This window comes from Phocoena sinus, chromosome 14, assembly GCF_008692025.1.
Source record: "Phocoena sinus isolate mPhoSin1 chromosome 14, mPhoSin1.pri, whole genome shotgun sequence".
NCBI lineage: Eukaryota > Metazoa > Chordata > Mammalia > Artiodactyla > Phocoenidae > Phocoena > Phocoena sinus.
The window spans coordinates 59,479,244-59,504,303 of NC_045776.1; the positions used below are offsets into that span (position 1 = coordinate 59,479,244).

At 39.2% G+C, this 25,060-nt stretch overlaps 1 protein-coding gene across 7 annotated transcripts in view; it reads left to right on the plus strand.

Annotated features, from left to right (window-relative positions):
* The first annotated feature begins 268 nt into the window (after positions 1–268).
* The window catches only part of ANKRD12 (ankyrin repeat domain 12), a 114,384-nt gene continuing 89,592 nt past the window's right edge, over positions 269–25,060 (plus strand). For 2 of the 7 annotated variants that reach the window (XR_004345466.1, XM_032603248.1), the window contains exon 1: positions 269–579. The gene's annotated coding sequence lies outside the window, so the exon portion shown is untranslated. The remainder of the gene's footprint in view (positions 580–25,060) is intronic. The other 5 variants (XM_032603252.1, XM_032603250.1, XM_032603249.1 and 2 more) reach the window with 4 other exon arrangements.

Below are 25,060 nucleotides of genomic sequence, written 5' to 3' on the forward strand. Positions count from 1 at the left end.
CGGCGGCGCCTGCGCGGCTCCCTCGCTCCCCTAGGCCCCTCCCTTCTGGGGCTGGTGCCGGCGGAGGGGAGGCGGCGAGGCGGGTGGGGTCCGCACCCCCGCGTCCACTTGGTACGCCCCGACCCCCGCCCCCGGCTCGGGAAGCTTCTCCCGGCCCAGGCAGAGCGGCGGGCCGCGGCGCGGGGAGGCGGGCGGAAGGGGCGGCGGGGCCGGGGGCGGAGCGCTCACGCCGCCCGTCCCGTGCCCGGCGCGTCACGTGCCCGCGCCGCGGCCAATCGCCGGACGGCGCCGTCCTGGGAGCGAGCAGGCTGTGGTGAGGGGCGGCGGAGACCGGAGATGTTTTCGAGCCCGGCCTTGGCGGCGTTCGCGGCGGCGGCGAAGACCACGACAGCGACGGCGGCGCCGAGGCCCTCGTTCCGGGGGTAGACCCTCCCGCGCCGGCCGTGCCTCGGGTCCGTGCGGGCGAGGGGGGCGTGGCGACAGGCGAGAAGGAAGGAGGGGCGCGGTTTCAAGCCCCGGCCCCGGAGCCCGGGAGGAGCCCCTCAGTTGCGCCCGCTCCCGTCCCCTCCCCCGAGCGAGGTAGGGACTCGCCCCGCCCTGCGGCGCCGCGCTGACAGTACGGCTGCCCCGCTGGGAGCGCAGTGGTCGCGGCGCGGCGGGAGCTGCCCGAGCGGGGGGCGGGGGCTCCGCGGGCGGCCGCGCCGCTCCCGGAACATGGCGGGGCCGCGGCGCGTGTGCGTGCGAGGGAACGAGGGAGCGAGTGTGCGCGGCCGGGGGGGCGCCGCCGGGAGCCGGGCGGGGTGGGGGCGGGGCGGGGCGCCCCCAGCCCGGGGCCGCGGGTAGGCAGCTTCGCGGCGCGGGCGAGCCGGGCCCCGGCGTTTTCGGACCCTCGGGCCGCCGGGTTCTTGGAGCTAGTTCGAGGGTAACACGGTGTGACGCAGCCTCGAGGTTCCCAAAGCGTTGAATAAACGGTTGTACAAAGAGGTTACCGAAGCCCAGCTGACAGCTGTTTTAATCATAACAGTAAGAAACAGTTTAGGACGGGAAGTTGACACTCTTGCACCCGTAGAAACCGTAGGAAACATTTTAAGCGGTGTTAGCGGTCGAGAGTGTAATTTCCACCCTGCGGACGCAGTGAAAAGGGTCGCAGACCCAGAGATCCTTAACACTTCGGAATTGGCTCTAATCCTGAAGTTGAAGTGAACCTGAGTTCTCAGTCATGTGTCCTTTTTTATTTTAAAACGGTTTATGTAAATTATAAAAGAAGGCGAACTGGTGAAATAGCTATTTTAAAATAAATTGACTGTTGATTAAAAACATGATTATATAGGCTCTTAAAAATCTTGGGCACTGATCTGTTTCAGTTTCTTCAGTCGTTATACAAAGGCTTTCCTGGAGATTAGCTCAGAACTGGCAGAACATGTGCTATATTGGTGCCAAGTGGCTTAAAAAACAAAATGAGATAGTGTCGACTGTGTAAGATCAAGTCGTTATATTAGCTAAGCTTGTTGGGAAAAGTCTTTAATTTGGGCTAAACGCAAAAACATGTAAACATTCGAAATGTTTCATAGGCAAGGGGGGGAAGGCTTTACTGAAAGATCTTTTATAGTCGACACAAGCAGTAACCAAATTTCTAAAGGTCTGCAGACGGTTGACTGAGTAAGGTCAAGCCTAACTATTCGGGGTATGTGTTCTATTTTAGGGACAGGCAAGGTGTTAAAATGAAGTAAAACCTAAGTAGTATTCATGGAAGGAAAAGAGCAGGATGCCTGTAATGTTCTTAATCTCTCTGGTTTCCATAGTCGTTGTTAGGATGGTTTTATGAACAAGCAGAGCTGGGAAAGTGGAAATCTCTGGGTGTGTATTCCTTGAAGACTATTTGAGGCAGAGTAAAGAAAATAAAGTATTCAGATGAGGAAAGAACTTAGTAGGTGGAAATACATTGTGCGGTCTTTGATTTTAGTTCTTTAATACCAGGAAGGGGGAAAAAAGCTTGAATTTTGTTTGGAGACGAGCGCCCAACTGGTGGAATGAATTTAAAGGGAAGATGTTTTTATCAAATTGTTTATGTTACTTTTTTTTTTTTTTTTGCTATAGAAGTTGCTGTAAAAGGTAACTGATAAATCTTCGAGGTAGACTGGAGAAATAGGGATATTTGGAAAGCTCTTCATTGGAAAAGAGGTTTTTATTCTATAGAATAAAAATAATAGTAAAAATGTTCAGTTTCTTGGTATGAGTTGATGAGTAGTTAAATTTTCTGTAAGCCATTCTTATGTTTTAAGAGCATTGTTTCAGGCTAAAAGGAGAATGAATAGTGAGATTAATCATGTTCATCGTAGTCCATAAAAGGTTTAGACAGCTTTCTGTATATAAACTTGATGCTACTGAAGCAACATCTATCAGACATGAAGAATTTATCCAGTAATTGCAGTAGGTTGCTTAATAGCTAATGACACCACTTTCTGACTTGGAACTTGTTGTGGAAGCTGACATCAACATGTATTTGTAAAATGCTTGTACTCTGTAAAGGTTGTAGTTTAGAGATTTATCCTTAGAACTGGAAGAGACCTCAGATTTTCTAATCCGTTTCCCTCATTTTACAGATGAGAAAATAAAGGCCTGGTAAGGGGGAATGACTTACCCAAGTCAGCACAGCTAATTAAAACAGTCTGTGGTTTGGCCTAGAGATTTTTTTTTCTGAAGACGCTAATTTGCTTCTTTCTTGAAGAAGTAGCTTTATGGAGTAGTGGACAGAACAGGCAAATAAAAGTGAGAAGGCCAGGGTTTACATTCTTGATTTGTCACTTCCTAACTGTGGTTTTTGACAAATCATACTTTCAGAACCTTGCCTTTGTAATCTGAAAAAAATAATTTTCGTACACAATTTACAGGATTGTTTGATGGAACAAATGTGATTACGTATGGAAAGCACATTATATAATATAAGCTTTCATCTATATAAAAAGTGTTGACATTATTTTTAAAATAAATAACAGTTTTCTACTGTATTATCTAAGGTGTCTAGATCCCTAGGTTTTTGCTTAGCCTTAGCGTCATTGTTTTGAGCACCTGCTGTTTTATAGATTATAACTCCCTGTAGATAACATTTTCTGATCCCTACTTAGTTCTAATCTTAGTAAAGCCTCTTATGAACATTTTAAATATTGCGGTTGTTAGAGCCTGACTTCCTCTGGAGAATATGAAGTTTCTTCGTATAGCATTTGAAAACATTCTCATATACACTCATGCATGCATAATCTGTTTCTTTAACAGGCAGTGGCATTTTAAAAGTAATAGTGAAAGTATCTTAGTAGCAATGTTAATTTGTTGCTAGTTTCTAGATAATGGCAATAACAGGAGGTAATTTCCTTTATAAACTCAGCTTTTTAGTAGTTCATGTTAAGGTTATGTTGTAGATCTAAAATATAAGTGCAGAAATGTTAAGACACTGTTGACTTTTGCTGTTAGGTTTAAAGACCTTTTTCTTTTAGCGCTTTAAATCGATAATACTGGGAACATCATTGTAGTATTGTAGTGTTACATACATGGATTATTTGTAACCTTGAAGCTAAAGGTTATGATAAACATTTGTTGAGCATGTAGAATCTGCACGTATCTGTGTTCAAAGTTTTAAGTGAAATATTTCAGATAATTTTCATAATAACCCTGTAAAACAGATACTGTGGCTGAGGAAAATGAGGCTTTGAACTGTTAAGTGGTGTACAGATATTCACAGACCTAAAAAAGTGACAGACTCTGCCGTCCCCATTCTTAACCATTTCTCTGTATTCTACCTCTAAGAGTGTTCAGCTGATTTTGAGAAGTTTTAGGGCAGTTTTTAAGTTTCTGACTTGGTGAAAAATTTGGTGAGGTGGGGGGCAGCATTCTACCTTCTACTATGTTGGTTAAAAAACAAAAAGAAAAGAAAATACCTTATGAGAATTGTGGAAAACAGTCCAGCAAGCCTTTTAATGAGATGCTGATGTAGTTGGGTTTTTTTGTGTTGTCAGAAGCAAATTAGTCTCGCCAGCAACAGAAGGACTACAGTTGTTAGTACTAAGAGGCTGTTCTAACAGACTCCACCTTGATATTGATGTTCATTGTTCTAAGGAAACATACTTTAAACAGAGTGACTGAAGGAAAAAGATAACTAACCAAATTCATTTGGGACTTTTATAAAGGAATAGATCCAGCAAGAGTAAATATGAGTTTGTCCAGGTTAGAAAATAGCAACCAAAACTAGGTTTTCTGATTAGTGGAACCTCCACAATTCTAAGAAATTCAAATTCAAATTTAAGTTCTTAGAGAATTAGGTTTAAATACAGAAATGCTTCCAAATTGAGGTAAATAGAAGAGGTAAATTACGAAGCTGCAAAATCATTTTTCTTCGGCTTTTAAAAATTGTGTCTTTTTTTGGCCAGTCCCTTAATATTTGTTTATTGCACTAAAATTGTTTCAAAATATGTAGTAGTTTACATTTCTGTTTATCAGTTTGTATTTGGGCCACAATTGGGGGAGATACCACAAATACTTGTGATAAATACTATGTTGTTAAACTACCTTATTGCTTGAAAGAGTTGGGAGAGTCCTGTAGCTTCTTACATTTCAGATTGTTGTTCTTCCTACATAGGAGTTTTTTTGGCATTCTGACTTCTAATGGAGAACAAAAACCATGTGTGTGTGGCTCTCTCTTTCTAGAAATAGCTGTAGTAACTCACGATAAAAGATAATAGTATGTAAAAAATTACGGTGTTCTGTAGTTCATGAAGTACATTTTATATCCGATCTCTTGAATTTCACAGCTACTCTGAGTTGAGCAAAAAATCCGCTAATCTAATGATATTGAACCATGGATAGGATCCAGGTTAAAATTCTCTGGAGTAATGCTAGACTCCTTTGAAATGCACTCGTGAAAGAGAAGCATTAGCAAATCTGAAGGAAGAGGAAAGAAACACCTACTTTTATTCTCTCTTCCACCAAAGCCGCATTGTACACAGCTTTCTTCCATTCTGTTCTACCACTTCTGAAACTTTAACAAGCAGGGTGGGAGTAAATACTAAAAACATTCTTTATACCACTTTACTAATTAGTGCTGGTGGTTAATGATGTCACTTAGATGAGAAAATTTTAAATTTACAGAATGTTTCCTACCGTAATTTGCACAAAAATATTGTAACTAGGAATAAAGCCTTGGCTTATATTTTAATATTATGTACTAAAGTTTTGCAACCTCTGAGTTAAAATAAGTTCTTTTTACCAGAGTTTAATTTTGACTATTTGGAAGTTACTTGGTGATCAAAGAAAAGACCTTTTATTGAGCTTTAGTATTCTAGGTACTGTTAGATACTTACATATGTGTTATTTTAATATATGATGAGAATAGATATTTTACATACCTAGTTATGAAGAAACTTCAAAAAGTTGTTACTGGAATGTCTCCAACTCTAGGTGCTATTACTCAAGAACTAACTTAAAATTTGTAAGTGTTATATAAATGTAATTTTATTACTTTGAGAAAAATTTTTTCTTAAGATCAACCCAATTCGTTTGTAGATTGATAGCTGAGGTGATCACCCAGTAGTGGTTCTTCAACCTTCAGAAATTATCCCTGTCTTCCAGAATTCATAAAAACATCCCAAGAATGAAGATGAGTGTTCTCTTTAAGCTGCAGTCCAACAGGACAAAAAAATACCTCTTTGCCTTCTATTTGTGCTCAAGCTGTTGAAAGTAAACAATTGTTGGTTACCAATTAAAATTTGTGTCATTACATTTAAGTTATATTACCGCTGTCATTTTACATCCAAGGCTTTCATCTTTAATTGCGGTATGAAGGGTTTGATTTTAGCTACAGGAATTTGGATCATTAGCTAATACATGGAGAAATAATCATTTGCATTTTCTCTTCTGTGAATTGATACTTCATATCCTTTGGTCAGAGGCATAATTACAAATGTCCTGTGATTGATAATGGATTCTCCACATAACTTTTGATTCACTCTTTACCATTACCTTGTGAAGTTTATCTTGTTGCCATTATACAGATGAGTTTAAATTAGTGTCTGTATTGCTCCTTTACAAAACTGCACATTCAAAGAAGCTGATATTATTAAGAGAAAAAAAGGTAAAATGATAGATAAAATATGAGCCTTTATGGGGAAAATAATTGTTTTGTATTATGGATTTTTACAAGGAGTGAAAGTTCTTGAATGATCCAGTCTGACAGTGTGACAGATTATCTCTGGATATTGAATATGAAAGTAACCAGAATTTCTTTTATTTTTCTGTATTTTCAAGTTTTGCCACAATGAGCTAGTATTATGGATATAATCAAGAAGGTTTTAAACACTGCACGTTTAGTTAACAAATTTTAAATAAATGTTTCTATGAACGCTATTGCATTTAGCGTTGAGGCAGGAGTTTAGAAAAATATAAGCGAAGACAATATCGTAGGTTGTTTTTTTTTAAAGGATTTACACTCAGTGAACAAAACATAGACATGTGGAATAGGCGAACAGTATTATTGTTTAGTCATTCAAATTGCTTTCTAGTTGGCGTAGAAAGGAACGTGGTGAGCCCTCGAGGACATGGATCATGTCTGTCTTGTTCATTGTTGTACCATAGATTCCATCACACTGTAAAGGATCACCCCGATGCTAATGACAGGAGGATGGTCTGACTGGCAGAAGAGGATGAACTGGGACTAAGGGAGAAAAGATGGGTAGCAGATGAAAAAGGCCATGATTGCTAGGAAGAAGAGCTTAATAAAAATTAATTTCCAAGATGGGGAGTAATGTAATACAGATTTTCTTAGAAAAGAATTCGAGGTCGTATAGAATTCATGTAGGAGACAAAGAGATCATTGAAAAGGTGCTTAGGTTTTAAGGTTTTAGGTGCCAATGCTAAGCACATATCTGAAGAAGACTTCTTGTATGGAGCTTAAAATCTAGCTGCAAGAGATAATTACTTAAAACAAGGACCCATAATTACAGAGAGGTTCTGTAAACATTTGGAAGTTACACTGCAAATTTTTTAGTGAAAGAACCTATGGCTTTCAGGTTCTGAGATGGGTCTGTCCAAAAAAGACTAAGAATCACTGACTTGGAAATTTAAGTTGAATTTTTGATGTAGAACTGTTACATTCTTAAATAGTCCTAATTTGTGTTTTTATGCATTTATTTTTTATAGTATATTTCTTTTCATAGATAAAGTTGTTTAACATCAGTATCATCAGTGAGATTTGCCTTTTTTATCCACAGTTCATAACATTTACATGATTATATTTCAGGAAATGTTTTATTTTAAAAATAAAACCAAATACATACATATTGTTTGTCACTGGGGTTGGAGTTTCCATAGTGCCACACTTTTCTTGTTACTTACTTTTACAGCTGTTAAAAGACAGTGAATTTACCATGCTTTGGTCCCTCCGTACCATATTTCTTATTCTTCTCCTCAGCATACTTTGGCAGGGAAACAGTTTATAATCCTAAATTGCCCTGACTAAAAGAGCAACCAATAATACTACTACCCTAAGTCAGTTTAGAGCATGTTTTCTCTTAAATGCCCTATATGCAGTTATCCTGAATTCTTTTTTTTATTGAGGTCTGGTTGATTTACAATATCAATCATATTAGTTTCAGGTGTACAACATAGTGATTCATATATTTGTAGATTATACTTCATTTAAATTTGGCAGTTGTCCTGAATTCTTGTGTGGAGTATAGCAAGTGGGTTTATGTTGGAGAGTGTACAGAAGACGGAGGTAGCAGGTCAGGACTAAAGGCCCAGACAGTTCAGCCCTGGTGTGAAGTTGTATGGAAGCTACAACTTTGGCTTTAGTTGAAGTAGTGCTAATAACCCACCTTATTGTTGGGTCAGGGTGGGAATGATGTGGTATGTGGATTAGAAATAACTTAATACTTCCATAAGTTTTGCTCTCTTGGGCGGGGTACTGATTTCAGTACCTCTAACTGCATAGAGAGTTTGGGTGTAGATAAAGATGATTTTCAGGATCTCAGACTTACACTGCAGAAGCCATGATTATCATAAACGATTCTGGTTTTTTATGCCATATCCTTTATCTCAAATCTCTATTTTTTTAATGTGCCACTATTCAAACTGCACCCAATTATCTAAGCAATTAGAAGTCTTTTTCCTTTCATTTAAGGCTGAAGTATGTACCTATCATTTATAAAGAAAGCCGTTGGGACTTTCCTGGTGGCACAGTGGTTAAGAATCTGCCTGCCAATGCAGGGGACACAGGTTTGAACCCTGGTCCAGGAAGATCCCACACGCCGCGGATCAACTAAGCCGTGCGCCACAATTACTGAGCCTGCGCTCTAGAGACCGCGAGCCACAACTACTGAAGCCCGCGCGCCTAGAGCCCGTGCTCCGCAGCAAGAGAAGCCACCGCAATGAGAAACCTGCGCACCACAACAAAGAGTAACCCCCGCTCGCCGCAACTAGAGAAAGTCCGCGCACAGCAGCGAAGACCCAGTGCAGCCAAAAATAAATAAATAAATATTTAAAAAAATAGCCGTAAAAATGAGGGCATTATTTGGGATTAAAGTGTGAGTAGTACTGAGAATGCCACCAGGCGTATGATCTTTTGAGTAGATGGGCTGCTTGTCTTTTGAGGGGCAAAGTAAAATACCAAAAACTTTTTTAAATTTTGAAATAGTTCAAATAATTTAAAAGGTACAGAAGATAGCATAGTGAGAACCTTCTACCTATCACCAACCTTAAGAATTACAATTCAGTTGAACCCCCCTGTATACCTTTCCTTGAGCCATTTCCTCACTTCCCCAGGCAAATTCCTATCTCCCTCTTTGCACAAACTTTTCCTAACAGTGGATCTGCCCTTTCCCTAGACCTATGTAGATTTGTTTCTTTATACAAAGTTCACCACAGTGACCTTTTCCGTTTCAATTCTATTACATATTTTTTCATTCCCTGCCCATTTTTATTTATTTATGTACTTATTTATGTATTCATTAATTTATATTTTTGGCTGCGTCGGGTCTTAGTTGCGGCACACGGGATCTTTTGTTGCGGCACTCAGGCTTCTCTCTAGTTGTGGCGTGCGGGCTCCAGAGCGTGTGGGCTGTGGTTTGCGGCACGCGGGCGTTCTAGTTCAGGCGTGTGGGCTCAGTAGTTGTGGTGCGAGGGCTCAGTTGCCCCATGGCATGTGGAGTCTTAGTTCCCCGACTAGGGATCAAACCCGCATCCCCTGCATTGGAAGGGGACCACTGGACCACCAGGACCACCAGGGAAGTCTCTCTGTTGCATATTGTGTAAAACAGTAAGAGCAGTCTCACTAGAGGAGTTGAAAATAAGATTTGTATACATGAGGTAGAAATCTACCTTAAAATCTAGGCAAAGTAAAGACTTCACTGCACTGTATGCAGAACAGATTGGCAAAGTAGATGTGAGAGTAACCTAATGACATTATCATTTTAGGAAGTTTAATCTGGTAGCAGTGGTGTGGAGCCGTGGTCTGAAAGGAAGTGTGAGTTGCTAACTCATTTTGACTGGCTTTTTTCCCTTCTAATTACCCTATGTTAGTGAGATTTTGTTCTGCTTCCAAACACTGCTATTTTGCAGGAAGAGAAAGGAGCTGGTGGCAAAATGCTTAATTTTGAGTGCTTCTAGTTTTCAGGCTTTGGGGGGTTGCTCTTGCCCCCTTTTAGAATCTGTTGACAGTGAAGTGAATACGTAGTGGTTGTTAGTTCTCTACTTTCAGTATTGTAATTTTTCCACCGCCCAGTGCCAGAGATGCAAGTCAAGCTGCCTCACCATTTTCTCTGGGCTGTTGCAGCCCTCTGCTGGTCTACGGAAGTTGCACATTTAGAGCCCTGTAGGGCTAGAAAGAGGTCAGTAAACCCAGCAACTCATTTTTTTAGAATCTTAGAACCTTAGAAGTCATTTATGTCAACTCCCCATTGCAGATGAGTATTTTATATGTCGACCTTTACATCTGGAAATGAATGTATATATAAATATATGTACATAGCGAGGGCAAATAGATCATTGTAAACCCAGCTGCCTGTATTACTTTCTTTAAAAATTCTAAATGCATTGTTAGAACGTGATCCTTTATGGTCCACTGTTTGACAGTGCCCAAAAAATCTTTTTACCACTAATCTCTTTTGTAAATATTATCTAATGAAGTAATGAGAATTTTATTTTTTAAAAATTTGAGGTATTGTTTAGTCATTACTATTGGAAGATAAATATAACAGATAAATGCTAATTGTTTCTTTTAAATTATTTTCAGAACATTTTTACTTCTTGTTGCTGATGTCGTTCTAGCCTCCTTGCTCTTGCTGACTATTCCTTCCCACCTCACAGTCTGGTCGTTACAATTGAAGTGGTCTCCGTGTCTCTCTTGTAATTCCTCTTTAGTGTGTTTTCCAGAGTTTCACCAATGGCACTTTTTTTCCCCCCATGGCACCTTTTTAAACATGCTGCTTGAATTGTGTCACTGCCTTTTTTTAAAGCCTTAAATTGCTTTTGTCATCATAAAGATCAAACAACACAATGACGAGGTGCTTCATGTTGCTCCCTTCCTCCTCTTTAGCCTCATTTTCTACCCTCTTGTGTTTCAGTTTTTGCTGTCCCTTCAATGTGGTCTGCTATCTTGCGTGGGCGTGTGTAATTTCTTGGTCTGGAATACAGTCATTTTCTTGTGGGAAAATGTTATGGAATAGCTGCCAGAAAACATTGTGCTAAAAATCAACCATGGCTTACTTTGGGAAGGTATGATATAGCAAGCATGAACCCTTGGTTGTTTACATTTCAAGCAGTTTGGTTGCCTAAATCTTACTCTGTTTCATACTGTTGGTTACCTTTGTGGAATTTTGAAGGTAATACACACATAGAGCTAAACCAGATAGACTATTTACAGTGCATTTACTTGGTATAGTCTTCTAAATTAACTGCCATGCTCAGCTTTCCAAAGGAGATAATATATAGCAACACCAACCCAAAGTGCAGCCTATATTTACTGGATTGAGCTTCTGTCCTGAATCTTTTGCTTCCTTTCCTATTCTCATGGCTGGGTTAGAAAACATAAAACACATGAAAGTACCTTTTACCTCTTTCCCTCTTCCTCTCTCTAAAGTAGTTCTCTCACCTGCCATCTCATTATTTTTTCCCCGTGGGTTCTAACCAGAACACTGTAGTTCTCCAGAGCAAACCAAGTGTAAGTCGACCTATTTTATTATTTTTAAAATTTTTATTTGTAGATTATACAAGGAGTACATGCTCATTATAAAAGTTCATATAGAACTGTATAGGGCTTCCCTGGTGACGCAGTGGTTAAGAATCCGCCTGCTAATGCAGGGGACACGGGTTCAAGCCCTGGTCTGGGAAGATCCCACATGCCACGGAGCAACTAAGCCCGTGGGCCACAACTACTGAGCCTGCGCTCTAGAGCCCGCAAGCCACAGCTACTGAGCCTGCGTGCTGCAACTACTGAAGCCTGCACGCCTAGAGCCTGTGCTCCGCAACAAGAGAAGGCACCGCAATGAGAAGCTTGCGCAACAAAACGAAGAGTAGCCCCCGCTCGCCACAACTAGAGAAAGCTTGCGCACAGCAACGAAGACCCAACACAACCAAAAATAAAAATAAAAAAATTTATTTTTAAAAAAGTTAATATAGAACTGTATAAAATAGACCATAAACATTCCTTAAGGACTTTAAAAAATATCGTCTTAAGGGTAGTGTTGAGGACAGTTTATTTTAAAGGATGTGGATGTTTTCATCTTTTTCATGCTGTTGGTTAAATTTGTGATTTTGATGATACTAATGTCTTGGTCTGGAATACAGCCATATTATTCTTGTGGGAAAAATGTTACGGAATAGCTGCCAGAAAACATCGTGGTGAAAATCAACCATGCCTTACTTTGAGAAGGTGTGATAAAGCAAGCACAAACCCTTTTCATACACTGAATTCTCACGTGAATTGTTTAAGTAGTTGAGGTGTTAGGGAGGTACAGTTAATATCCCAGAAGCATGACCATTTACCATGAGGCCTTTTCCATTATTTTTTAAGACCACTTTTTAAGTGTGAGGGAATTAAGCTTTTGGTCTTTGTGCAAATAGGAAATGTTTAGTATTTATGTCTAATGGTTTACTTTTTTTGCATGGGGGAACACAGCAATAAGGATGTCATTGTTTAATACTTTAAGCTATCATTTTTGTATTCATAGAAAAATAGAATGGAGTGAAACTGTTCTAAATATCTTATTCTGGAATCAGAATTTTGGAAAAATAGGAGATCTTCAATGTTATCTAGCCTAACTTTCAAGAAGAAACAGATACTGAGAAGTGATGAAGGTCAACCAAAAAGTCAGTGGTAGATCTCAGCGTAGAATCTTGGACTTCAGGCTCCCAGATCAAATCAGAGAAAATAATAGTCACTTTCCTAACTGAATGACTCTTTTTTTTTTTTCTTTTTTAAAGGACGAGCTCCATGACCTTTATTTATTTATTATTTTTTAAAGTAACCATTTTATTTTGGCTGCACTGTGTTGCATGCGGGATCTTAGTTCCTCGAGGGATCGAACCCATGACCCCTGCTGTGGAAGTGCAGAGTCTTAACCACTGGACCACCAGGGAAGTCCCTACTGAATGACTCTTAAGGGTCATTGAATTCTGTTGCTGGTCCTTTACTGGTTACCTTTTTTTTCTCAAAACAATTTTGGAGGAATCATTTTTACCCTCAGCATAGCTGCAGCCCAGTGGAAGCTGGAGCAGGAAAAAAGTTAGCAATTTCCATTCCATGCTTACGGTTTTAGCTTTACTTTCTTTAGGTAGGATGTAAAATTGCTGGTAAATTTAGAGGGCAGCATTTGAATATTTTATATGCACCAAGGACTATGTATGCTAAGATATTTTATTTACTTCTCATAGCCTTATTATTTGAGCATTACCATTGCATAATATAGATGAAGAAATTAAGATTAAAAATTTTTAAGTAAAAATAAAAAGATTAAGAAATTAAGTGCATCTTCTGGGGACTTCTGGACTATGAGGCAGACTGGGGATGCTCCCTTCTATTTTAGTAATGTATACAGAAAGCTAGATAAAAATAAAATATTTAAAAAACACAGCTGAGCTTGAAAGCAAGAAAGAGGAATCTGCAGGTGCCTGAAATGGAAAAAGAACTCAAAGTCATAATAGGAAGCAGAAATTGAAGCCCTGTCCTATAAAGAAAATAGACAGGTACCTTCTTAGTGTGTGAGCTTTAATGCAGCCCTGCAACCCACAGGCCCAGGAGTGGCAGGGAGCTGTGCCCAGACCAGGAAGGGTCTGAATTATTTATGAATGGGGCCTGAAGAAAAGTCTACCAGCCTAGGGTTATATTTCCTGGTGTGTCTTCTTATCCTTTTATCGTCAACCATTTTAGTATCCTTTTTTGGTCTCTTTTACAAAGTATGTTGCTGAATCTTATTTTTATCCAATCTCAGAGACTCGTATTTTTTTTTTTTTTCTTTTTTTTTGTGGTACGCGGGCCTCTCACTGCTGTGGCCTCTCCCGTTGCGGAGCGCAGGCTCAGCGGCCATGGCTCACGGGCCCAGCCACTCCGCGGCATGTGGGATCCTCCTGAACCGGGGCATGAACCAGTGTCCCCTGCATCGGCAGGCGGACTCTCAGCCGCTGCGCCACCAGGGAAGCCCAGAGACTCATATCTTTTAATTAATGAGTTTAATCCATTTTCATTTATTGTAATAAATGTAATAAATTTATTGTAATAACACAAATATTGGAAATTATTTACATTCTATTGACTATCTTTATTCATCTTCTACAGTTTCTTAATCTTATAAATATATTTTAAAATATATTTTAATGTTTTCTTTCCTCCAAACAAGAGAAGTACTGTAACCACTTTCTCACTTCCTCTAGTCTCCTCCACCCCACCTCCTACCCCACAACGTCCCAGCAGCCATGTTGATGTTTTGTAGAATTTTATTTCTGGATTGTTAGGGGTATTCTTCAAGCATCCATCTGTCTGTCATTTTTGTTTTTGTGTGAAATATTAGGTTTATTAGGTTATTTACTCTAATTCCCATACATCACACAGTAGTTCTCATAGGTTTATTTCAGTTATTTTTTGAGTGCCTACTTAAAAGCAATTTTCAAGCAGGGTGTTCGTATATATACATTATAAGGCCTTTTTATGCCTGAAAATATCATTCGTTAACCCTCACTTTTATTTTTTTTAATTTTTATTATTTTTTTAACATCTTTATTGAACTCTCACTTTTAAATGATAGCTTAGTGTGATTAAAGATTTTTGGTTTGAAATTTTTTCCCTTAACATTTTGAAATGTTACTGCATTGTTGTCTTGCCTCTGATGTTGCTTTTCATAACTTCTGATGTCAGTTTGATTTCCTGGGTGTGTGACCTGCAGTTCCCCTCTAGAAGATTTTGAAATTTTTGTTTATCTTTTTTAGTTTATAGTGTCTCTGGGTGTAGTTCCTTTCCTGTCTTGTTTGGCCCTTGAATTCATATTCACTGATTCATTCTTTCATTCAGCAAATATTTATTGGAAGTCTACTGTGTGCCAGGTTGTATTCCACACACTTTAATCTGAGATCTTTGATCTTTCCTCAGTTTTGGAAAATTATTGGTAATTTTTTCAAATATCTTTTCTTCATTTTTTTTTTCTTCTGGGAATTCTATTATATGGATTCTGTTACTTCTAATGTCTCTTCTTTAATATTTTCCTTTAAAAAAAATCCCTCTCTGATGCCTTCTGCAACTGTCCTCTGCCTGATCTTCTAGCTTACTTACTCATTCTTCGGGTTTTTCTTTCTATTGTTTATGTAACCTGTAGAGTTGTTTATTTCAATCATTGTACTTTCATACTCTGTATTTTTTCTTGGTTCTGTTTAGTCTTTCTGCATATTATCAGTCTTCTCTTATTTCTTTGAGGATTTTAAATGGTTTAAAAATTTCTTCAGACGTCTGTTCCATTAATTCAGCTTCATATAGTATAGATGGTTCAGTTTGAGTTGAGATTTTTTTCAGTGGGAAACCGACAAAAAAATTAAGCAGGTCAGTGGTAGCATCTGGTTTTTAGTTTTAAGAGATCTGATCACTGCTTGTAGAAGGGGTATGTGTGTGTGTGTGTGTGTGTGTGTGTGTGTGTGTTTAAGAGAAGGAGGAAGGGAGGAGTAGGGTAAGAATGGAAGCAGGGGGATAATTTGAAGAGTTTTTGCACTAGCCTATTCAGGTGATCTTGGTGGCTTGGGGTGGGTAGCAATTGATGTGGAAAGACATGGATTTAATTTGAGATGCGCTTTAGAGATGGAGTCAACATTTCTGAATTTTTGGCTTAAGTGATGGATGGAGGGTGGTGCCATTTGAAATGGAGATGATGGGTAGGTGAGGAAGTTTGACAGAAAATTAAGAATTCTCTATAGTATTATTTTGGTTTGGTATGCCTGTTAGACATCCATGTGAAGATGTCAAGTAGGCAGTTGGATATACAAATACAGAGTTTTAAATGAGGACGAGAGTTATGGATTTGGAAGTGAGTAGCACTTCAATGGCATTTAAAACAATGGGATTAGGTTATTTAGAGAGTGTGTTAGAGAGTAGAAAGGGATCCAGGATCAAGTCCTGAGATACTCCCAACATTTAGAGTTTCTGCAGAAGAGGAGAGGTCAAGAAAAAAGGATTTTTGCATAACTTTTACTGTAAAAAGGTACTATACTTTGTTTAGCCACATTTTTACAAATGAATATTTAGATTTTTTTCTCCAGTGTTTTGGATACACGTAACGTTTTAGTGGATGCCTTTGTATATTATCTTTGCATATTTATATAGTACACCTGTAGGGCAAATACTAAAATTGAATTATCAGGACAAAAGTCCGTGCATTTGTATTTTAATAGTTTTGCCAGATTCTTCTCCAAAGAGGTTATCCCAGTTTCATCGCCATCAATAATGTATGAGGGCTTCCCTGGTGGCGCACTGGTTGAGAGTCTGCCTGCCGATTCAGGGGACACAGGTTCGTGCCTCAGTCCAGGAAGATCCCACATGCCACGGAGCGGCTGGGCCCGTGAGCCATGGCCACTGAGCCTGCGCATCCGGAGCCTGTGCTCCGCAACGAGAGAGGCCACAACAGTGAGAGGCCCGCGTAACGGAAAAAAAATAATAATAATAATTATGTATGAATATTCTGTTTTCCTTAATCCTTGCCAACACAGCCTTAATCCTTGGCCGTCTTCTAAATGAAAAGTCATCCATTATTTTACAGTTTTAAAATTATGAGTGAATTTGAATACTTCTATATGTTTACTCAACGTTTGTATTTCTTGTTCTTTGCCTCCTCAAGTCATCTTCTCATTTTTTTATTGATTTGTTTTTAACTCTTTGACTGCTAGTTCTTTTTCATATGTGTTGCAGATGTTTTCACTTGTCATCTGATTCCTGTTTATGGCACTTGCATTTCTAGTCTAAAATTTTTATTTAGGACTAATAAAAAATGACTTTTGGCTTTTATATTATGTTTTAGGAAGATTTACCCTATTTTAAAGATTTTTTTTTAGTATTCCTGTAATTTGATTTTTATGTTTATTTCTTTGACCCAGATGCCAACATTTTTAACTTGTCAAATCTAAAATTTGTTTGGTGAGAACTGGCAGGATAATATTGAAAAAGAAAAATGAGAGTAGTGAAACAGACTAGAAAGCACAGAAACAGATTTGGGTATATAAAGGAATAAGATTGTTATTAAAAACTAGCATTACAGGGACTTCCCTCGTGGTCCAGTGGCTAAGACTCCATGCTCTCAATGTAGGGGGCCTGAGGTCGATCCCTGATCAGGGAACTAGATCCTTCATGCTGCAACTGAAGATCCCGCCTTGCTGCAGCTAGGATCCCGTGTGCTGCAAACAAGACCCAGCACAGCCAAAATAAATTAACAACAACAACAAAAAAAGAACCTGTATAGCACAGGGAACTCTACTCAATGCTCTGTAATGGCCTATATGGGAAAATAATCTAAAAAAAAAAAAAAATAGATTGGATATATGTATATCTATAACTGATTCACTCTGCTGTACACCTGAAACTAACACAACATTGTAAATCAACTATACTCCAATAAAAATTAAAAAAACCAAACACTGGCATTACAGATAGATAGGAAGAGTTAAATGTTAAAAAAGGAATTAAAGGGGGCTTCCCTGGTGGCACAGTGGTTGAAGAGTCCACCTGCCGATGCAGGGGACACGGGTTCGTGCCCTGGTCCGGGAAGATCCCACATGCTGTGGAGCAGCTGGGCCTGCACAGGCCCGTGTACTGCAAAAGAAAAAAAAAAAGGAATTAAAGGGAATAAAAGTGAATATATTTTCTGATATTGGAGTTGAGATGGTGTAAGCCTAAAAGAAGAAAGGATTCATAAAGAAAATACAGGCATAAAATGTATACTTGATTGTACATTTTATTTTTTAATTATTTCTTTTTGGCTGCATGGGGTTATTGTTGCTGTGCACGGCCTTTCTCTAGTTCCGGTGAGCGGGGGCTCCTCTTCGTTGTGGTGCACAGACTTATTGCGGTGGTTTCTCGTTGCAGAGCATGGGCTCTAGGCGCGTGGGCTTCAGTAGTTGTGGCACGTGGGCTCTGTATTTGTGGCTCGCGGTCTCAAGTGCAGGCTTGGTAGTTGCGGCACATGGCATTAGTTGCTGTGTGGCATGTAGGATCTTCCCGGACCAGGGATTGAACCCATGTACCCTGCATTGGCAGGCAGATTCTTAACCACTGCGCCATCAGGGAAGTCCCTGTACATTTTAAAAAGTGGTGTTTATCTCCCCTCTGAGGTACTGTGATTCAGTAGCTCTAAAGATGAAGCTAGAGTCTGTTTTTTTTTTTTTGTGGTACGTAGCCTCTCAGTGTTGTGGCCTCTCCCGTTGCGGAGCGCAGGCTCAGCGGCCATGGCTCACGGGCCCAGCCGCTCCGCGGCATGTGGGATCTTCCCGGACTGGGGCACAAACCCGTGTTCCCTGCATCGGCGGGCGGACTCTCAACCACTGTGCCACCAGGGAAGCCCTAGAGTCTGTATCTTTAAAAAAGTGTTCTGCTTTGCTTCTGATAATCAAGCAAGTTTGAATTACCAAGTGGCATGAGCCTAAAAGAACAGCATATTTTGAGTAAATTGAAATGTTGTAGAAGGAGTAATGTCAATCAAGGAGCACCTCGTCAAAGGTACAAATAATGCCAACACAGATTGATCATCTTTAATTTAAAAGCCAACTTGGGGTTGAAGTGAGGGAAAGAAAGCATTTTATAAACTGTCAGTTTGTTGCATCTGTGTTATATTTCAGGTAAATTTTAATGTGTTTTTAATCTGTAACATCAAGTGAAAACTTCAGGGCGAAGGCGAGTTGCTCCCTCCGCTACCCACTCTTCCCCTGTGTTCATCTCTAACTCCAAAAGCCCCCTCTAAAACGGAATCCTAAATCTGATTTCCCCCGTTTCCAAAGGCCAAGGCGAAGTATGGGGGTGGGGGGCATAAAAGTGCTCCGGCAGCACGGTGTCAGTGACTTTGTTCTGCTTGTTTTCTCTTGGGGGTTTTGTTTTGCTTTGTTTACTGTTTTTTTTTTTTTTAACTTCTGCTTATTTTAGCTCAGTTGTAGGAAAGTTATCTCTTTTCCTGCCCCCCCGTGGTAAAAATTCATTCTTAAAGGAGGAGTACTCATTGTCAAGTAACTCCGGAGCTGTGGTAAAGCCGAGTATATCTGATCGCTTAGTTGGGAAAGACTTGTTGGCACACTTAGAGTTTGATCCCTTCTTGTTTTGTAGATGGAAGCGAAAGACAAAAACTTAGTGGATTGTGATCCCCCTATAAAGAATTTTCAAGTCAGACTTACAGTTGGAAGATAGAGTGATTAGAGCTAACAGAATAAAGTAGTGTTTAAAGCATTGATCCTGAGGGTCTAGTGCTCACTGAAGGCTGAAAGGCTATGAAGTGATCTCAAAATACAGACTTTTCTTTAATTCTTAGAGGAACATTTCTATAGATTTTTACCATAGCATACAGCTTCTTAAATTCTGTTACCTGTTTCTGTTCTCCGAAGTTCTCCTCCAGCTGTACTGCCAACTAGAGGTGTTTTTTTTCTCATTCCTGTCTTGCCTATAGTCTACCAAGTCTCCTCTCTCTTCCTTTTTTCCCTTAACCCTCCCTCCTTTTGACATGTTGGGTAGTTTTTCTCCACAGACATGGTCCCAAGGTTTATTTCGAGTAGCTTTTCAAAGTATCTTAACAAAGTTTGGCCTCTTCCTGTGGGTGATTTTGTACTCTATGCTAAGAAGAAAAAATTTTCTACAAATCGTTAGCCTTAGAATAACGGGCAATTCATAAATAAAAAAGAACAACTTATTAATGTTTACTGAAGAGTCAAGTTAGTTACTATACTAAGAAGTCTGACCTGCAAGCAAAACTTGGCATCATTGCAGTTACCTCAGCTTTCAAGAAGGATGCTTATCTGTTTGTATCACCATTCTTATCTTGAGTTAGTTGTGTTTGAGTCTGCTGTTTTTTGTTAAATTTGTTATACTTGTTTGGTTAAACTTTATGTTGTGATGTACATTTTTATCAACAGTAGTATTTGGCAGATTTCCAATAGCTGGACTTACTGGGCATGCATGCATTGTGTCCCCCCAAAATGAATGGTTCATTGTTTCTCAGAAGTGAATTGGTCAGACTTCTTTTGCTAAAGCAAATGCATGTATAATCCAAGAGAATTTGCTTGTAGAACGATTTTTTTTTTTCATACTAGAAAGAAGAATTTGGTAAGGTGAATGGATGGTGAGATCTTTTTCACCGCCTTACACAGGTCAAGAGATTTGAGATACAGTAGTTTTCTTCCAGTTGTATGTTTACCCCTTGCCCCAGCATCAAAAGCAGTTTCTAGAGGTCTCAGTGAAGGAGGCTTTGAAAAATCAGTTTAGAAAATACTGTTTAAAGTTGTATTTAAATGTAAAGAATTGGGTAAAACTTAAATCATTTTCTACTTATCTAAAAGAGGGACAGATATTAACTACAGTTTCTAAGCTTCTGTTGAGACTATTTCAAACTTAAAAACATACAGAAGGCAATAACTAAGAAAAAAATTTTTCTGTCTAGATTAGAGGAGAAAATAGACTTCCAGAGAAGTCAGTATTAAATGTTATAATTCATAGGCAGTGACAAGAAACTAATAGTTGCTCTATAAACTTGCCATAAAAAATGGAAACAGATAAATCTAGGAGAAGAAAGCTATGGAGTGTTTATGGCATAGCTAACAGTCAGTAGAGGAACAAACTAAATAAATATAACGGTGTTTGAATGCTCTTTAGAATCCATTTCATTGTAAGTTAAGATAGTCTCCCAAAGAGTTATCCTATGAAAAAAGGAAATGGTAGTAAAAATGTTTTTTGTTTTTAATGAGACTATCAGGCTGCCTAATGTGCTTATTTTTAAATTGGATGGTACCCCACACACCCACATACATGCACATTGTGTTTAATATGGTAGGGAAATCCCCTATTTTAAATTAGCCTAAGCAAATTTTTTGAGATCTTTTATATCATTAAAAATGCTCCCTCGGGCTTCCTTGGTGGCGCAGTGGTTGAGAGTCCGCCTGCCGATGCAGGGGACACGGGTTCGTGCCCCAGTCCGGGAAGATCTCACATGCCGCGGAGCAGCTAGGCCCGTGAGCCATGGCCGCTGAGCCTGTGCGTCCGGAGCCTGTGCTCCGCAACAAGAGAGGCCACAGCAGTGAGAGGCCCGCGTACCGCAAAAAAAAAAAAAAAATTGCTCCCTCATTTAATTTGTTTTTCAAGCTTTCCTAATGATACAGACCACTGGGCTATTTATTGAAAGTACAGATTCTTGAGGCTGTTTCAGGCCTACTAAATGTGTAGCACTGTGGGAAAATTTTTATCATCGAGGACTTTTGGGGCCACTAGCGTTTATTTGATAAGTTTAAGTTGTTATGGGTTCGATTTTTTTGACTAATAATCAAATGATGTGAGTTAACTGGTATTAAGTACAGATTCTGTGACCATTAGAGAGCTGTGAAATTTCTTAAGTGTGTTTTTGAGAGTAGCATGCATGTAGGAAGGAGGAACAGTGGAAGACGACACTGAATATATAGATGGTTTAAGATAATGACAATAACCAACCAGAAGTATTCACCCATCCGTTACTCCCCACTGTGAAAGAAATTTAGTAAGTTTTTGGTGTAATTTTGACTGAGTTTAAAAAGACACCTTGGGCTTCCCTGGTGGCACAGTGGTTGAGAATCTGCCTGCTGATGCAGGGGACATGGATTCGAGCCCTGGTCTGGGAAGATCCCACATGCTGTGGAGTAACTAGGCCCATGAGCCACAACTACTGAGCCTGCGCGTCTGGAGCCTGTGCTCCGCAACAAGAGAGGCCACGATAGTGAGAGGCCCATGTACCGCGATGAAGAGTGGCCCCCGCTCGCCACAACTGGAGAAAGCCCTCGCACAGAAACGAAGACCCAACATAGCCAAAAATAAACAAACAAACCAATGAACCGACATTTAAAAAAAAAAAGACACCTTGGTTCTTAATTCTTAACGTGCTTTACTAAAAATATTACTAAAAATATAAATGGTATATATGCAACTTCTTTATCCAGATGATGTTCAGTTTACACTAGAGTTTTTTTTAATGTCTTTATTTGAGTATAATTGCTTTAGTTTCTGTTGTATAACAAAGTGAATCAGCTATACATATACATACATCCCCATATCTCTTCCCTCTTGTGTCTCCCTCCCACCCTCCCTATCCCACCCCTCTAGGTGGACATAAAGCACCGAGCTGATCTCCCTGTGCTATGCAGCTGCTTCCCCTTAGCTATCTACTTTACATGTGGTATACACTAGAGTTTTTGATGTACCTGTGTATGCTAACTTGGTACCTCTGAATAGCAACTAGAATATTTTACCTTCATTACAAACAAAATTATTCAGATAGCAATACTATTAAAAATATTTTTTTTTAGTATCCCTTGAATGGTCACAAACAGGAATGCCATTTAAAACAAAAAAAACCAAGAGATTGCTGGGTTACTTCGTTTTAGAAGAAGATATATTTTACTGCTGTGGCTAAATAAGAGTGAAAAACCCTTGAATGTAATAGCATACATTCATGGACTGTCAAACCTGGAAGTGAGCTGCTGTTAGATGAATACATAGAGTCCTTGATCTGTAAGGAGCAAGAATGTATTTATTGTAAAGGAAGAAACACCTTTGAAAAGGCAGAATCAAAGCTTTTAACTGTTTCCTTTAGCTGTTAGATAGCAAAGTCTGTCATAGAGCTTGCAGATGGTTGGCCCTTAACAAGTATTGGTGCCTCTGTGCAGTCTTAGGGCAAGGAGGTTGAAAAACAAGCAGTGTAGTAGTCACCAAGACTATCATACAAAGGATGGAAGAAAAGAATAATTCTTCTTAGCCATGGGAAGATACCACCAACTATTCTCACTTGTAAAGCGGCTGTGCTACTTTGTCTTTCCTCCTAACCCTTGGCGATATATGAGAGTTCCAGTTCCTCTACACCTTCAACAACACTTGGTCTTCCTTCTCTTTAATTTTAGCCATTCTCATGTATGTATAGTGGCATCTCATTATTTTCCTGATGACTAAGGAGGTTGAGCATCTTTCTCTGTGCTTATTTGCCATTTATTAAATATTCTTTGATGAACTGTTTAAATCTCTTGTTCCTTTTAAAATTGGATTATCCTCTTACTGATTTGTAAGATTTATTTATATATTCTGGATATAAGTCCTTTATAAAGCCATAATTTGCAAGTATTTTCTCCCTGTATGACTTGATTTTCATTTGCTTAACAATGTCATTTAAAGAGCAAGAGTTTGCATTGTGAAGTCCCACTTATCCATACCTTTCCTTTATAGTTTCTGTTTTTCATAGCCTATTTAAGAAATCTTTGTCTAACCCAAGATCACTAAAATATTCTCCCATGTTTTCTGCTAGAAAACATATAACTTCACTTTATACATTTAGGTATATGATGCATTTTGAGGTAATATTTCTGTATGGAGTGAGGTAAGAGTCAAAGTTTTGGTTTTTTGTTTTTTTCTGCATACGGAGATACAGTTGTTCCAACACCATTTGTTGAAAGGAATTTCCTCAGTGAACTGCATGGGCAGCACTTTTGAAACTTAGTTGGACACATGTACAAGTCTTATTTCTAGACTAGACTTTGCATTCTGTCTCATTAATCTGTAAATCTATCTTTATACCAGTAAACACTGTCTTGCTTACTGTATCTTTATAGTGAAATCAAGTAATGTAAGTCCATGAATTTGTTTTTTTCCCAAAATTATTTGGACTTTTTTAGGTCCTTAGCATTTTCATATACATTCTAGAAACAGTTTGTCAGTTTCTATTAAAAAAGCATCCTGAGGGGCTTCCCTGGTGGCGCAGTGGTTGAGAGTCCGCCTGCCGATGCAGGGGACACGGGTTTGTGCCCTGGTCCGCGAGGATCCCACATGCCGCGGAGCGGCTGGGCCCGTGAGCCATGGCCGCTGAGCCTGCGCATGCGGAGCCTATGCTCCGCAACGGGAGAGGCCACAACAGTGAGAGGCCCGCGTACCATAAAAAAAAAAAAAAAAAAAAAAAAGCATCCTGAGATTTTGACTAGGATCACATTGAATTAATGAATCAATTTGGGGAGAACTGATCTCTTATTGAGTCTTCTAATCCATATAAACATAGTGTATCCATTTATTTAGGTCTTTAATTTCTTTCAGCAGTGTTTTTTGTCACTATGTAGTCTTAAATTTTGTTATATTTATCCCTAAAAATTTAGTATTTTTGATACTATTGTGAGTTATATTTTAATTTCAGTATCCAACTTTTTTTTTTTTTTTTTTTTTGGCGGTCCGTGGGCCTCTCACTGTTGTGGCCTCTCCCGTTACGGAGCACAGGCTCCGGATGCGCAGGCTCAGCGGCCATGGCTCATGGACCCAGCCGCTCTGAGGCATGTGGGGTCTTCCCGGATCGCGGCACGAACCCGTGTCCCCTGTATCGGCAAGCAGACTTTCAACCACTGTGCCACCAGGGAAACCCAGTATCCAACTTTTTGTTGCTAGTATATAGAAACAAAATTTTCATGTATCAACTGTGTATCCTTTGTCCTTTCTATACTTATAAGTTTTAGTAGCCTCTTTATAGATACCTTGCGTTTGTCTCCATTGATGATCATGTCATCCAGAAATAAAACCTGCTTTACTTCTTCCTTTCTAAGCTACATACCTTTTTTTTCTTGCCTTATTGAACTAGTTAGGGCCATCAGTAAGTACAGTTTTGAATAGAAGTGGTGCAGTCACCTCAATAGATGCAGAAAAGGTTTTTGACAAAGTTCAACATCCTTTCATGATAAAAACTCCTAACAAGTTAGGTATAGAAGGAATGTAATATAATAAAGGCCATATATAACAGACCCACAGGTAACATCACAGTCAACAGTGAGAAACTTAGCTTTTCCTCTAAAATCAGGAACAATACAAGCTTGTCCACTCTCACCACTTCTATTCAGTATATAGTACTGTAAGTCCTAGCCAGAGCAGTTAGGCGAGAAAACGAAAAGACATCCAAATCAAAAAGGAAGAAGTTAAATTGCCTCTGTAAATAACATGATAAAAAGCCATGAAGACTCCACCAAAAAAATTATTGAGCTAATAATAAATTCAGCAAAGTTGCCAGATATAAAATCAACATATGAAAAGCAATTGCATTTATATACACTAACAGTGAACTTTCTGAAAAAGAAATTAAGGAAAAAATCCCATTTATAATAGCATCAAAAAGAATAAAATACCTAGGAATAAATTTAACCAAGGAGGCAGAAGATTTGTACACTGAAAAGTATGAGATGTTGATGAAAGAAATTAAAGACATGAATAAATAGAAATCCAATGTGTTCATTGATCAGGAAGGGTTAATATTATTAAGTGTCCATACTACCAAAAGCAATCTACAGATTCAATGCAATCTCTATCAAAATTCTC